Source organism: Schistocerca cancellata, chromosome 3, assembly GCF_023864275.1.
Source record: "Schistocerca cancellata isolate TAMUIC-IGC-003103 chromosome 3, iqSchCanc2.1, whole genome shotgun sequence".
Taxonomy (NCBI): domain Eukaryota; kingdom Metazoa; phylum Arthropoda; class Insecta; order Orthoptera; family Acrididae; genus Schistocerca; species Schistocerca cancellata.
In genome coordinates, this window is record NC_064628.1 from 508,709,958 (window position 1) to 508,724,409 (window position 14,452).

The following is a 14,452-nucleotide window of genomic DNA, read 5'->3' on the forward strand; positions in this document are numbered from 1 at the left end:
GTGGAGGAGTTATTCTGTCTGATGTCCTCCCTCATGGTGCAATGCTCAGCTGCGCTGCCCCCAGGAAATTGAAGAAACGACTTCAACGTGTTCGTCACGACAAAAATACAAACGAATTTCTCCTTCCCCATGAAAACGCAGGTCTGTGCACCAGAGAGAAGCTAACAAAACTTCATGACATTGTTCTTCCTCGTCCATCCCACAGCCCAAATCTCGCACCTTTCGATTTCCATCTGTTTGGCCAAATGAAGGGTGCACTCTGTTGGAAGTAGTACGTGGGTGATGGAGACGTTTCTGATGCAGCAAGACGGTTGTTCCGACGTCGCCCAGCAGAGTAGTACCATGCGTTCATACAGGCCTTCCCAGTAATGTGGCATGAGGTCGTCACATTGAATGGATATTATGTCGAAAATTGGGGTTTGGAACCCGAAAGAGTAGAGAACGATATGGTATAACAGAATCCTGAATAAAACCAAATTGCTATAAGAAAAAATTGTTGCATGACTTACTGAACATCTTTCGTACATAATTCGCAAATATCAACATCGAAAATCAACAAATATTACATTGCCTTACTACAGGAAAACACGTATTATTTAAAACTAGCTAAGTATCCAGCGTCGCCCAGGTATGTATTTATTCCAGTTTCATTACCCCATCTGCTCCTTGCCCCTATCTCTGTCCCTCTGTCTGTCTCCCTCTTCCTACTTCCTTTCTCATGTTTTCACTGAATGTAGATGCAATAAATTTCTCAGAACATTCTACTGCCCTTCTAAAGTATGGTGATTTTGTTTCCAGAAACACTGCAAGATACGTCAGTTGTTCATCATTATGTTTCCATAGCCTATACTTATGCCTCGTCAAACTACCTGTGAATGCCTAAGGCAGTGATCTGCTGAGGGATACCGATATAGCCTGATGTTGGGGCGAATTTGACATAGTTTCACTTCTACACCGCCCAGGCTCTTCATCTCGCATGTAGCCACAGCAGTTGTCAACGTATTGAAACTGGTGGAGTTGCACTTAATACACGTTATTCCACTTCAGCTGTGTGCTGAATATTTTAATGAAGTTCCTGTAGAACCCTCTACATCCGCCATTCACGCCACATGTCTAGAATGTTACTGAGTCTAACTGGCTTTAACAAAGATACAACTTACAGAATTTGTGGTGTGTGCAACATGCTACCACGAAGAAGTGATTTTATTGAACTTTAAACTCTGAATCACTTCACTATGAAGACGGGTCAAGCGCACGGTCCGATTCCACTCGTTGGGTTTGACCCGTGAGGGCCTATGTGACATCACTAGTTTATACCGCGAAGTACGTAAGCTGCCACAGTGGCCTATTGTTAAATGTGATCTGTGTTTGTCTTAGTAACTGTTGAAACTATGCTGGTTTATTCCAAAGATGTCATGATTTACGAGAGTGTAGTTAGGCAGAAAGCCGAAAACAAAACCCTAAATTGTTACTAGAGAAACAAGTAGCGATCATATTTATAATTGTTCGGTTTATTTTGGAGGAATTCATGTTGGTTATTTTTGGATTATGTGGTTGTCTTGGAATGATGTTAGTCTTATTGTCGTAGCTACTTTTAATGTGTCCTTGCGCAAAACCCCTTAATTCCCGCGGTCGTAACCTTAGTTTCACTTCATTAGGTGACACGAATATTTCGCTTATTTTTATGTTTATTTGTGTCCGTAATTGTTTATGTTGTAATAGCTATCTTTAAGGATGTAAGCGGCTTGTTATTACAGGAGCAGGAGATTACCGTTTAACGTCCCGTCGACAACGAGGTCATTAGAGACGGAGCGCAAGCTCGGGTGAGGGAAGGATGGGGAAGGAAATCGGCCGTGCCCTTTCAAAGGAACCATCCCGGCATTTGCCTGAAGCGATTTAGGGAAATCACGGAAAACCTAAATCAGGATGGCCGGAGATGGGATTGAACCGTCGTCCTCCCGAATGCGAGTCCAGTGTGCTATCCACTGCGCCACCTCGCTCGGTGTTATTACATGTTATCTGTGATTGGCTTAGTAAATGGTGTAAACTACCATGTTTATATCAAATATGCCGTCATGTGTCAAAGCACGGGTGTAACTGGACCGTGCGCTAATCCTGCAAAGGTTTGTAGACCTCGTTTGTCTTGGTTTATGTGCCAAGTTTAAACTGTGTATCCGGCCAGTGTTCAAACACGGATTCCTGAGTTTCGCTTTTCATTACGACAGCTAACTCGGCGTCAAGTTTAGATTCAGAGCTTCGACTGTCACAGATTCCTCTCCGTTTCTCACAAATTCTTAGTTCGTTGTGTATCACCTGTCACTCTCGGCCAAATTCGGAAAAATCTCATTTATACAAGACCTTAAGACATTTCGTATCAAAATTCATATAAAATGTAATGATTCATAAGCAGAGCTTCTCGTCAGGGTCACGATGCGGGCAGTTTCCACATAAAATTTTATTTGTGTAAACTGTAAACGACAGATATCTCCTCTTGTTAGATGGCTTTGACTAAGCAAACTTACACAGGAGATCCAGCTTCGCTACCATTGCTAAGAGAGCGGTCTCCACCGGCCAATAATTGCAAACATTTAATAGATCAACAGTTCAGTTTATTATTTGAATTTCCCTTGTTTCCAAGCTCATGTTTTCTAGGGCCAATAAATTTATAGGACTGTGATAGAAAAGCGGTACAAAATTCCTCTCATATCTACGTGTTAGACGTGGCATTCTCCAATTTTGCATCAGGAAGTTTGTAGTGGTTGAAACAGCGTAAATATTAGCATAGAAAAGAATAAATAAAAAACGCTCTGATAAATTAAGGAAAGGAATGGTACAACTTACCTCAGACGCTCTAATTTGTCACATCAAATATTGCTCTTCTACGCAGAACACGTCCGATCTGTACACTGTTGCTAAGCAACGTCTCCAGTTGCCCGGCTGACATTTCGCAGAAGCTTGGTAATTGTCAGGACAAGATACAGATGTTAATATAGAGTGTTAATAAACATGCAAGTTGTTGCGTGTAGTGTTTGCTAATGTCCAGTCACATGTTTTTCTTGTGCATCGTCACTTAATCAAATGCATTCCTATGTCATGGCTTTTTAAGGATGCTACATTTTGCATTGTCCTTTCCCTTATATGTAAATGGCTTTAAATTTAATACACAACCAGCTGAATTGGTTTCCTTAGCGGATGACGTTATTGGTGATACAATCCCAGTAGACGTAAAGAAACGGAGAAAAATGGAAATTATCTGTTTAATAGGATTATTGATTTGGCATTTTTTAAATTTTGTGTTACCATTTAACGTAGAAAAACAGCATTTGCAAGCTCTCAAGATGAAAGTTAACAATGTAACTTATAAATGTCATGTAGGTGCCGGAATTGATGATACACGAAGAATTCTGTATCTTTTTGGTGTACTTGCTGATGAAAGGTTAAACTGTTTTGTTACACTACCAATTTCTTGACAGATCGAATAGTAAAAGAGTTGTCACTAAGGTGAAAAAGGAAAACTATTACAGTGTGGATAAAGCCAATGAAATCGTCGATGCGCTAGCGATCGATGCAGTTCGTATTAAAACAAAGGAATAATGACCAGGCTTCGCACGTAACTATGTACAGCTGAATATTAGAGCCAGTAAGAGCAAGAAAGCCGGCCGCGGTGGTCTAGCGGTTCTAGGCGCTCAGTCCGGAGCCGCGCGACTGCTACGGTCGCAGGTTAGAATCCTGACTCGGGCATGGATGTGTGTGATGTCCTTAGGTTAGTTAGGTTTAAGTAGTTCTAAGTTCTAGGGGACTGATGACCATAGATGTTAAGTCCCATAGTGCTCAGAGCCATTTGAACCATTTCAATTTGAAGAATAAGAAGCTGTGTCTTTCCTGCCATGTTAAGGGCATGACCACCATGTATCACAGAAGCTTTCTCGTGTCAGTGTTTCGCCTCTGCTTTGATAACTGGAGGTTTGGACAGACCCTTTATCGACTACCGTGGAGTGGACCAGCTCTGGGGTCGTCTGGCGACTATTAGGAGACTAACAAACATCGTCATCGGCAGTCTTCTGCAGTCACGTGACACAACTCATTTATTACGACAACTAATGAAGTAGAGACGGGACTACTATATAGAATGAAGAGTTTGAGTAACAAACGATGTGACGATATTCAAACACATATTAAAATGATGGCCCCTGAAAAACTACACAAATTGCAAATAAATTTCTTAGTCATGCTAAAGATTTAGTCCGTGTTTCGGTCAGGCACTGATCACTTTGGAATGTGGAAATGAATTTACAAAACATGTAAAATAAAAAAAAAATGAGCGTTTATCACATCTGCAGTTTCTTCGAGGAATGAACTTACATATGAAGCCGACAGAAACTGTAATCAAAGTTAGTATTTTCTGAAGTGAACTCCCAGATAACGACCAATAAAATCATCTCACAAACTAATTTATCTTACCGCAGTCCATTTAATGTACTCTTCATTTGTGCTATTCAGGAGGAGTCACAAAAGACATTTTGACAAAGTCGTTGGAGATGTATGGTACTATCCTATGAACTTCTAAGTTAAAGGTATAGTACTTATACATAGCTCCGTTTAAAGAAGTACGGTTAGTTTAGTATTTCAGTGGGTAACAATGATGTAAGAATTAGTTATACTACAAAATACTACCTCTTCACGCGCCTTCATTTGTCTAAAAACTTTCCTTGGCGTCCTGAATGTTTACAGGGATATTAAAGGTCAACAAAGTTTGTTGTATTCAAAGCTACACAATATATCATCACAAAAAAGGACGTATTAGTTTGTTTAAAGAACTGTTGCTTACCTTTCGCGCGAGGTCAGAGTAATACTTCATCATCAGTGAGAGTCGGAGAGCTCTTACCGCTAAATTTTTTCATGGAGTTACAATAAGGTGAGATGACGTCACGAACTTGAAGCCGACGTTTACCATGACCGTTGCCCTAGATATTAGCTTTTAGTGGAAGTGATCAAAATTATTTGAAAGTGTATTAAACGTTCTGATTATATTCTAAAGTGTCATCTAATCACATTTCATTCGTAGGTCGGCTCGCACGTTTGATAGACTCGAGTATTGTTTGCGCTGTTTAGTGGTTATATTTCTGTGATTTGACTTTAGATTTCCTGTCAGTCCAACTCGAAAAGCTCCCTGGGTAAACGCTGTGAGAAGGAAACATTGGAAACCAACAAAATGTAGCTAAATGTGTTCTCAGAATTTCGGGAAGAGGATATAGACTAAACATCAATGGCGTCAGTCCGTATTAAGAAAAATTCTGGTTTACGAATGCAGCCTTTTCATAGCCTATACTTCTCTTCATGGTTATTCGAAACGTACAACAATAAGAAAATTACATTAACGAAGCTAAATGCGTCGTTTACTGGAGCAAATATGCATTTAAGGCTAGACAAAACGTCTGAAAATTCCTTCCGATGATCTCAGCAGTTTGGTGCCTTAGGAATTTTCACACAGACCCACACACACACACACACACTCACACACACACACAAACAAAGGCGAACAACAGTATTTAAATACAAATAAAGTCATAAAACACGGGAAGCGTCCTCCATAGTGAGGCCTCTTGTCTGTTGTTGAACTTTTTCATGTTAACTTATATTGGGCCTACCGCAAATTTTTCTTGTTTTATTCACATTGTCCCTTTATACCTATTGTCACACATTAATAAAATATGTTGTAAGGAACTTTCGTAAATAGATTTTTAACTCATTAGTCTTAATATAAAATTCGAATTGGTTTTGCCGCATTGACATCCCATAGGGTCGCCCCCTGTCGTTTATGACTTTATTTGTATTTAAATTCCGTTGTTCGCTTTTTATGTACTTGTGTATGTATTCTCTATATAATTTGTATGTACCAAATACACTGTATTTTAAGATTCGTTTAACGATTACGTTCTTCAATAAAACAACTGTGCCTTCTTGGATGTATACTCCGGTAGAAGACACTACTACAGGTTCTCAGTGAAGCATAATGCCTCTGTCTGCGCTGTTTGTAAGCAACGGCTTCAGTGTTTTTCAAAAAATGGTTCAAATGGCTCTGAGCACTATGGGACTTAACTTCTAAGGTCATCAGTCCCCTAGAACTTAGAACCACTTAAACCTAACTAACCTAAGGACGTCACACACATCCATGCCCGAGGCAGGATTCGAACCTGCGACCGTAGCGGCCGCGCGGTTCCAGACTGTAACGCCTTTAACCGCTTGGCCACCCCGGCCGGCTCAGTGTTTTTCAGCTCTGACATATGTATGCCTATACGAATCTTTGGTAATGGCATTTTATCGCTATGTTCCCACTTATATAGATTCGTACAACTGAGTCGTACATAATTGTACCTGCTCTTGATTATTTCTGTTTTTGCACTTTAGTTCCGACGTTGAATATGTTATAGTCGAAATCTAGATCTGCCATAAATTTTGGAATTCTGGGACTGATTACTGTCCTTTGTATTTAAATATTCAACTCCTGCTGAGCACCACCAGTATCCAATGGAATTCAATTTACTTACAATTATATTTACAAAAACACAAAAAAATTATTCTTGGACACACAATGCTGAACTTCAAGATGCCGTTCTGCTATGTGCCTAGCCTGTGACAGTCGTGATCTGGGGCTAGTTGGTGCACGCTACGGTCGTCTATCCAGGGTAGGCACTACCGTGGCAGTGTCGTCCGCTGTCGAAGAGCAACGGTACCATCTCCGGTCAGACGAGCTGCGATAAACTGGAGCAGCATCGACGACTGGAAATGAAACTCCGACGCGCTCTCCCTGGAACCCTGACAGGATCACGCTCTTGAACACAATGTGCCAGTTAAGCTGTGGAGCGCGACTTACATCGAAATGCACTGTGATACAAAGCTGGGCACTAACTGCTCCAAGTAATGCACGATGTGAATCATACACTGGTGTGCAAATCTCAAAGGACGATGAAACCTTCCCGTCTCCTCTACATCTCTTTTTTTACGCAATTCCCGTCTCCTATATATCTCTTTTGTTACGCAACCTTCCCTTCTACCATAACCTATGAAACCTTTCCTTAGGATTTAAATCTCTTGCTTAATAATAACAAATGAAATCTTCCCTTTGAAATTTATTCTCTTTCTCAATCTTCGAATACAAATTTAATTGCTGCTTATTAAAAGTGATTTTCTGATTATTTCGATGAAACATAGAATGTGTCGTCGTCGTGGCCCTCAGTCGTTACCTGCAATAACTCAAAACTGCTCCTTACCTTTTTTACTGTTACTGAATCGCCATCTGACTGCTACATCGAACTGCGACATGAATATACTTACTCTGGTTTACTATACTCTATTAACTGTTGGTGGGCTGTCATAATAAGTGGCTGTATTTATTACCAAAGCTGACGTTATTCTTTAATAGCAAAGCTGACGTTATTCTTAAATTAATTTGACTGAAGTTACGTAATTCATAGTTACACTTTTTCTTGACGACAATAAAATTTTTGCAAAGTTTTACGTTGATGGTTTTTGGGATGGATTATAATCAGTAATGCAATATTGCTGGCAAAAATTAATTATATTCTGAATTAAATGATTTTACAAACGTTCAAATGGGACTTACTTTTTACAATAATCTTACAACTAGCATTGCGCAAACATACCTTCAGTATTCTTGAGTTTCTCAAAAAAATAATTCAATAATATTAGTTCCTCTTATGATAATAGTTAGCTGATGTCTCTGTACATCCGTTTACAATCTCTTGTGAATCATAGCTGGTGGCTGGCAGGCACACTGCTCCTCTCAACCTCTCGCTTCAGACCTTCTACCGACTCGCTTCACATCTCGCTTTCTACTGACTTCCTACGAACGCTAAAGTGCGGTCTCTCCTTCCAACAATGCTTCCTGGTGCAGACAGTCCCTGCTACCATTACAAAATGTATCAATGAGCGGTCTTTCCAGCTCTTTTCTAAAAATGTATCCATCCGCGGTCTTTGCCACCCTTTTTAAAATTATATCAATTTGCGGTCTCTCTTTCCAACAATACTTTGGTGCAGATATTCCCTGCTACCACAATTATTTCCAACATGACAGATATTAATTATTCCTACATAATCGTATTAATAAAATATAATCATCTTTCATAAATTGTGGTTTGACAATAGACAATAGAAATATACACGTCTTACAACGATAAAAACTTTTGCATGATATGTCACCATGAAGTAACATAGATCGATGAAACTTGAGCCCTGCGTAGAAAGAACTCTTAGGCTATAGTACAGGCGGTAAATGAAAGAAATACATAAAAAGACGAGAAGAAATGACACTTTTACTCCAACACGATATTAATACTGAAGTCACCACCATTCATGATGGTCTGCTGAACATTATAATAAGCAGGACACGGTTCTTAATTACCACGGACGGCAGGGAACGCTCTGCATCGTACTTCTATGCTGGCTACAAGGTTGAGGAGGAGTTCTCACACCGTGCTGCTCCAATACATCTGCCAAAATCACCACATACGCCCCCAATGGATTTAAGTCGGAAGATCGAGCAAGACAGTCTGTTCGCCGAATATCCTTTTGTTTCAAGAGCTACTTCACCTGCACTGATCGATATTCTCACGCACTGCCAGCCATAAAAATCATGTCAAGGCCGAATGTATCTCTAAAACGACGCACAGAGCTAAGCAGTAAAGTGTGACAATAACGCTGACCGGTGACTGTAACGTGTTCAAAGGGTTGAAGATCATTAAATCATGAAACTTTATGCCTGCCTACACTATGACAGCTGGACCATCGAACCGATTCAGTCCGACAGTGCTAGACGTATCCTGGTATACCCAGAGGTGGGAACGCGTAATGCACCAAGGAACGTTGTCAAACATGATCGTTTTGGTGGTGAAAGAATTCTTGGAACGAGAGGATATTCGGCTAATGGACAGGCCTGCTATTTCTCCCGACTTAAATCTCACCGAGTACGTGTGGGACGCGTTGACAAGACGTATTTCAGCACGTATACATGCACCAACGGCCGACCAGCCGTTGTCCACCGCACTGGTGGAGGAATAGAACGCCCTCCCACAAGATCTCCGTATCAGCCTTGTAGGCACGATGAGAGCACACTACAGAGAATGTATTCTGCCCCCGATGATCACCCACTCTATTAAGAACCGTGCCCCTCCTTTTGTAATGCTCAGAGGATCATCTCAAGCCGCGGTGACTTCAGCATAATTACTGTCTTTGAAAAAGGTGTCATTTCTGTTCTTCTCATTGCGTGTTGCCCTCAGTTACCTTCTGCACTGCACTGTATTGCAGCAGTTCTTTCTGTGTGCTGTCCAACTTTAATCGAGCTAGGTATTTGGCATTGACACATCATGCGACAGTTACTTTCGTCCTTTTTGTACTCCAGTGTAGTTACGTTCTGTCAGCAGCATCTGCAGCGACCGCTAGAATATGCTGGCGTACTCGCTTCGCCTGGCAAGTAGGCCGTCCCGTGTAGCATGCGTTGTTTGAGGGATGTCTAGCTTGGAGGTTGGCTGGTTTGAGGGATAAAGGGACCGAACTACAGGGTCATCAGTCCCAGCTTGGAGGTGTTTCAGCTCACTGTCACAATAGTAATCACCCTGGCATTTGTCTTAACCGATGTAGGGTCACCACGACGAAGCTAAATCTGGATGATCGGACGGGAATTTGACCCAGTATCCTCTTGAAGGCGAGTCCAGTCCTTACCAATACGCCGCCGCTCTTGGTCTGAGAGAAGACCTTTAGCCGTTGCAAACAACCTGGTCAATTCATTTTCCACTCAGTGTTCTCTAACATACTAGAAACAGCTATATCTCAAAACTAGCGTGGCATTAGCTTCTTCAATAGCGCGGGCAGTGTTATCAAAAAGTTACCGAAATTTGAATGGTTAAGAGTACACTGATATACATCGTCCAGTCGTATTAATGCGACCACCGCCTATGTTCAATGTCAACGTGAAATAACAACTGAGACGGGAGGTGGGAGCACTAGCAGTGGAGATTACATAAACCACGTCGGGGGGACGCGGAAAAGAGTGCAGTCGTTGTAATGCGGAGAGGGAGCGATTTATCTGACGGTCAAAAGGGCACGGTGATTGGTTTTGGGGCCAAGAGTGGAAGAATTTTCGAATCAGTTAAGATTGCAAACTGCTCGCTTAGTGCAGTGGTTAAATTATACTGTGTATGGCAAAATGGCGCTATTTGAAACTGGCGCCTAGCTAACTGTTGTGCACGACGGGACATAGATGGCAGCAGTGAATGACAGCTTCGGAGATGTGTACAGTTGAATAGATGTGAATAGATGTTAACAGATGTGCAACTATTGAGGGATGGACCCCCCAGATGAACCAGAGGATACCAACTTTGTCTCCCGAAAGATCGTACAGCGAAGATTGCTTATTTGGGCTGACTGCTGTGCATCGCCGACGAAGGCTGGCCAGAAGCGCAACTGGGCGTTCCGTGAGCGGCGACAGGTGGCCTTTTTAGGTGCTCCAAGGCTGATGGCAAGTAAGGCGTAAAACGTCTGTAAGAAACACTTTGCATCAATCATCGGAAGGGTCCAGGCCGGAGAAGAAGTGTAATGGCATTCTGTGGGTGATTCATCATTCTGGGAGGCATAATTGACCAACGCAAGTATTGCATCTATTCTTGTGGACGATGTCCACCGCTACATGCAGCTGGTTTTTCTTCGGCATCTACCAGCAGGGCAGTACCACATGTCACACACCTCTCAGTGTACATACTTCGTTCAAGGAGCACCAGGTTGTGCTTACCGTACTCACATGGCCATCAAAATCAATCGAGAATATGTGGGACCACCTCGATCGGGTTGTTCGTGCCATAGAGCTGCAATGAAGAAGCCTAGCGCAGCTGGTAACGGCGCTAGAGACGATGTGGCTCCATATCTCTGTCAGTACCTTCCCGAGCTCCACGTCTCGCAGCGGTGGTGAAATTAATGTGACTGGACAGTGTATCGCTAGGTCCCTCCCCACAGATCCTTCTTGGAACGGTACGGTAAGTGGCTGCGAATTGTGTGCTTTGGTTCGTTGTTGATGAGCACATTTGTGTTATGTTCCCATAAGTTTGCAGTTATGATGGTTGACCTGAAATAGCAGACAAACAACGCTTTAAGTCAGACACTTTCTGCCAGAATAAGAGTTTCACAAATCGGTTAATATCGACTAATGATGACAATCGTTCTGGTCGCTTGTTAAATGGCGTCACACCAGGAAATGCTCAGTAAATGAGGGATCTGATTGAAATGTTCAAATGTGTGTGATATCGTATGGGACTTAACTGCTAAGGTCATCAGTTCCTAAGCTTACACACTACTTATCCTAAAGACAAACACACACACCCATGCCCAAGGGAGGACTCGAACCTCCGCCGGGACCAGCCGCACAATCCATGACTGCAGCGCCTGAGACCGCTCGGCTAATCCCGCACGGCAGGGATCTGATTCTACAAGGCCATAGAGAGACTACTAAAGACCTCTGCAACACATTTTGTCAGATGATTTTAACATGAGAAGGATTGCGGCGAAGTATATGCCACGACTCTCTCAAGATAGTCATAAGTAACATTGTGTGAAAGTCTATAGGGAGCTTAAACAACTTCAAGGTGATCCCAACTTTCTGAAAAAGGTTGTCATTAATGATGAATGTTAGGTTTATGGCTGTGACCCTGAAACTAATCGGCATTCGACGCAATGGAAGAGTCGATCGGCCCCTCAGCCAAAAAAGGGTCGACAATTCAGGAGTAACAATAAGTCCTCGTTGTCCGGTCTTTGTTTTCATTGGCGAAAACTTCCACACAGGTTGCGTGGGGAAGACTACGTACTCCAACACGACAATGCAGGCCTGCACATGAACTACATCATTCAGGAATTTTTGACTAAAAACAAAATATGACCCTACCCACCGTACAAACGATACTTACTTTCATGTTACATCTTTCTCCTCCCTAAGATGAAAATCAATATGAAGAGGTGAATATTTGCCACAGTGGACGAGATTCATGTAGAATCGCAGAACATACTTACCCAGACAAAAAATTATACATGATGCATTCCAGAAGTGGCCTAAACCTATTGGTCAGTGTATTGGCCTCCAAGGGGAGTACTTTGAAGATGGTGGTGCAGATTACGATCTAGGTAAGACGCTATAAACTTACTTAATATATTTATGGAATTTTTGAATAGCAGCTCGTACAGTGGTCATCTTTCCCAAAACTGCCACAACCCTCCCGCCTACCCATCTGTAAGGGGTACGACTACCTCAGTTACTGATCTAATCTTTAGTCTGTTTATTACATGCAACACCGATGATCATACCCATCACCACACTATTATTCCTCCCTCAAACTTCTTGAGGCGAGTCACAGTGGAAGTCCTACATCCAGCCGGTATCGTCCTTCTCCATATCTATTATGCAGTAAACCGTGATCAATATCCATCAAATTATCCATCTCAATTCACTATTACTTCCATGAAGAACTGGAGAGTCTACTGTGCCCAAATCTATAGCCAGGTTGAAAGTTTTAACTGTACCTACAGAATCCTGCCGACATTGAGCGTGAGCTTTACTTTCTACAACAAAGCATCATAGACACAATAACTAACTATACCTCTATTTCATACACGTACTGTGATCGTCCCGCTGCTCCACCATGAGCTCTTTCCTTGCTCCACGCATTAGTACAAAGCATTATATAAGATTAAGGGAATAAACGATATTTACAGTGTCCAATCATATACAGAGACAAACCCAGCCCCAATAGCTTCCCGAAAGATAATTCGCATCTTACACAGGAGATATACTATGTGATCAGAAGTATCCAGACATCCATATCCAACGTGGAATGACAACTGGGCTGTCACGAGAAGCGGGCCTCCAATATACAAGGAAGTGGGGACTATTGTGTTGTTAGTATACAGTCAATAACAGCAGAATGGTCCGGTCAGAAGAGCTCAGAGAACACGAATGTGGACAAGTTATTAGATGTCACATGAGTAACATATCCATCAGGGACTTTCAACCCTTCTAAACCTCCGCAAGTCTACTGTTGGTGATGAGACTGTGGGGTGGTATCGCTAAGGAACAACCCACAGCTAAATCAAGACCAGGCAGACCTCATGTACTGACGAACAGGTCCCGTCGAGCATTGTGGAGGTGGTTATAACAAAATCGCATGAAATCAGTGGAACGAAAGACTCGTAACTTCTAAAGAGTTACCAGCATTCCATCCAGCACAGTGACTATGCGTATGGTTTTAAAAAGACTGGGGTAGAACGGCCGGCAGCTCTTCTTAGCCAGACATTTATATAGTCAACGTTAAACGACGCTTAAGACGGTATAAAGGGCGACTCCATTGGACAGTGGGTGACTAGCAACTAGTGATCTGGTTTGTTGAACGACGCTATAGTCTGTGGTGGTTCTGTGCAGGGGTTTGGGTTTCACGAAAGTCTGGAGAGTGTTAACCTACCATCATGTTTATTGCCAATAGTGAAGTACAGAGTAGGTGGTATCACGGTATGGGGGTTTTCTCCTAGTTGTGATGTGATCTAGTTATTGCATTAAGAAATTGCTAAACGCAGAACGATATGAAATCGTTTCACACCATTGTGTACTGCGTGCAAACAGAGAAGCAGTTCAGAGACGAAGATTGTATTAGCATGAAAATGCACCCTGTCATGAAGCAGCATCTATGAGACAATTGTTTTAGAACAATAAAATTCCTGAAATGGGCTGGTCTGACCTCAAAGATGCACGTTCTGGGTGAGCTAGAACCTCAACTTCGGTCCAGACCCCAGCGTCTAACGTCACTAGTCTGTCTGGTTTCGCCTGCTGAGGACGATTGGCCTGCCTTTCCTCCAAAGACATTTAGATATGTCATTGAAAGTACCCCCTACAGAGTTCAAGCCGCCATAAACAGGAAGGATGGACACACCATAGCTCGCTGTCCACTAACAGGTGTCCAGATATTTTTGATCAGGTAATGAACCTTCAGTTACATCACAATTTCAATATCTTATGGATTCTTACAACTATTATCAGATCAGCATAGATTTCTTCCTCTTGTACCGAATATTCAGTACTTAAACAGCATCAGCAAACAGTATTAAGTGGCAGTAACAGTTGAAAATAGTGTCTTTGAAGCATTATCAACAATAAGAATCATGTGCAGTTGAGCCAGATTATGATGACTGCCGAGTTGCACGTCCCCCACTCCAAATCTTTCACACAAAAAAAAAAAAAAATTCAAGGTGATCGCCATGGCCTACAGAGCATGGATCTGGTTAAGAACTCTATTGGAAATAGCTCCCTTTACTGACTAAAGCCTCAGTGGTAATCTTAACGAGGTTGAAAGGCTGTCGGTCTTCTTATGACATACCGCTTCCCCACAAGGGTTAGCTGATTTGC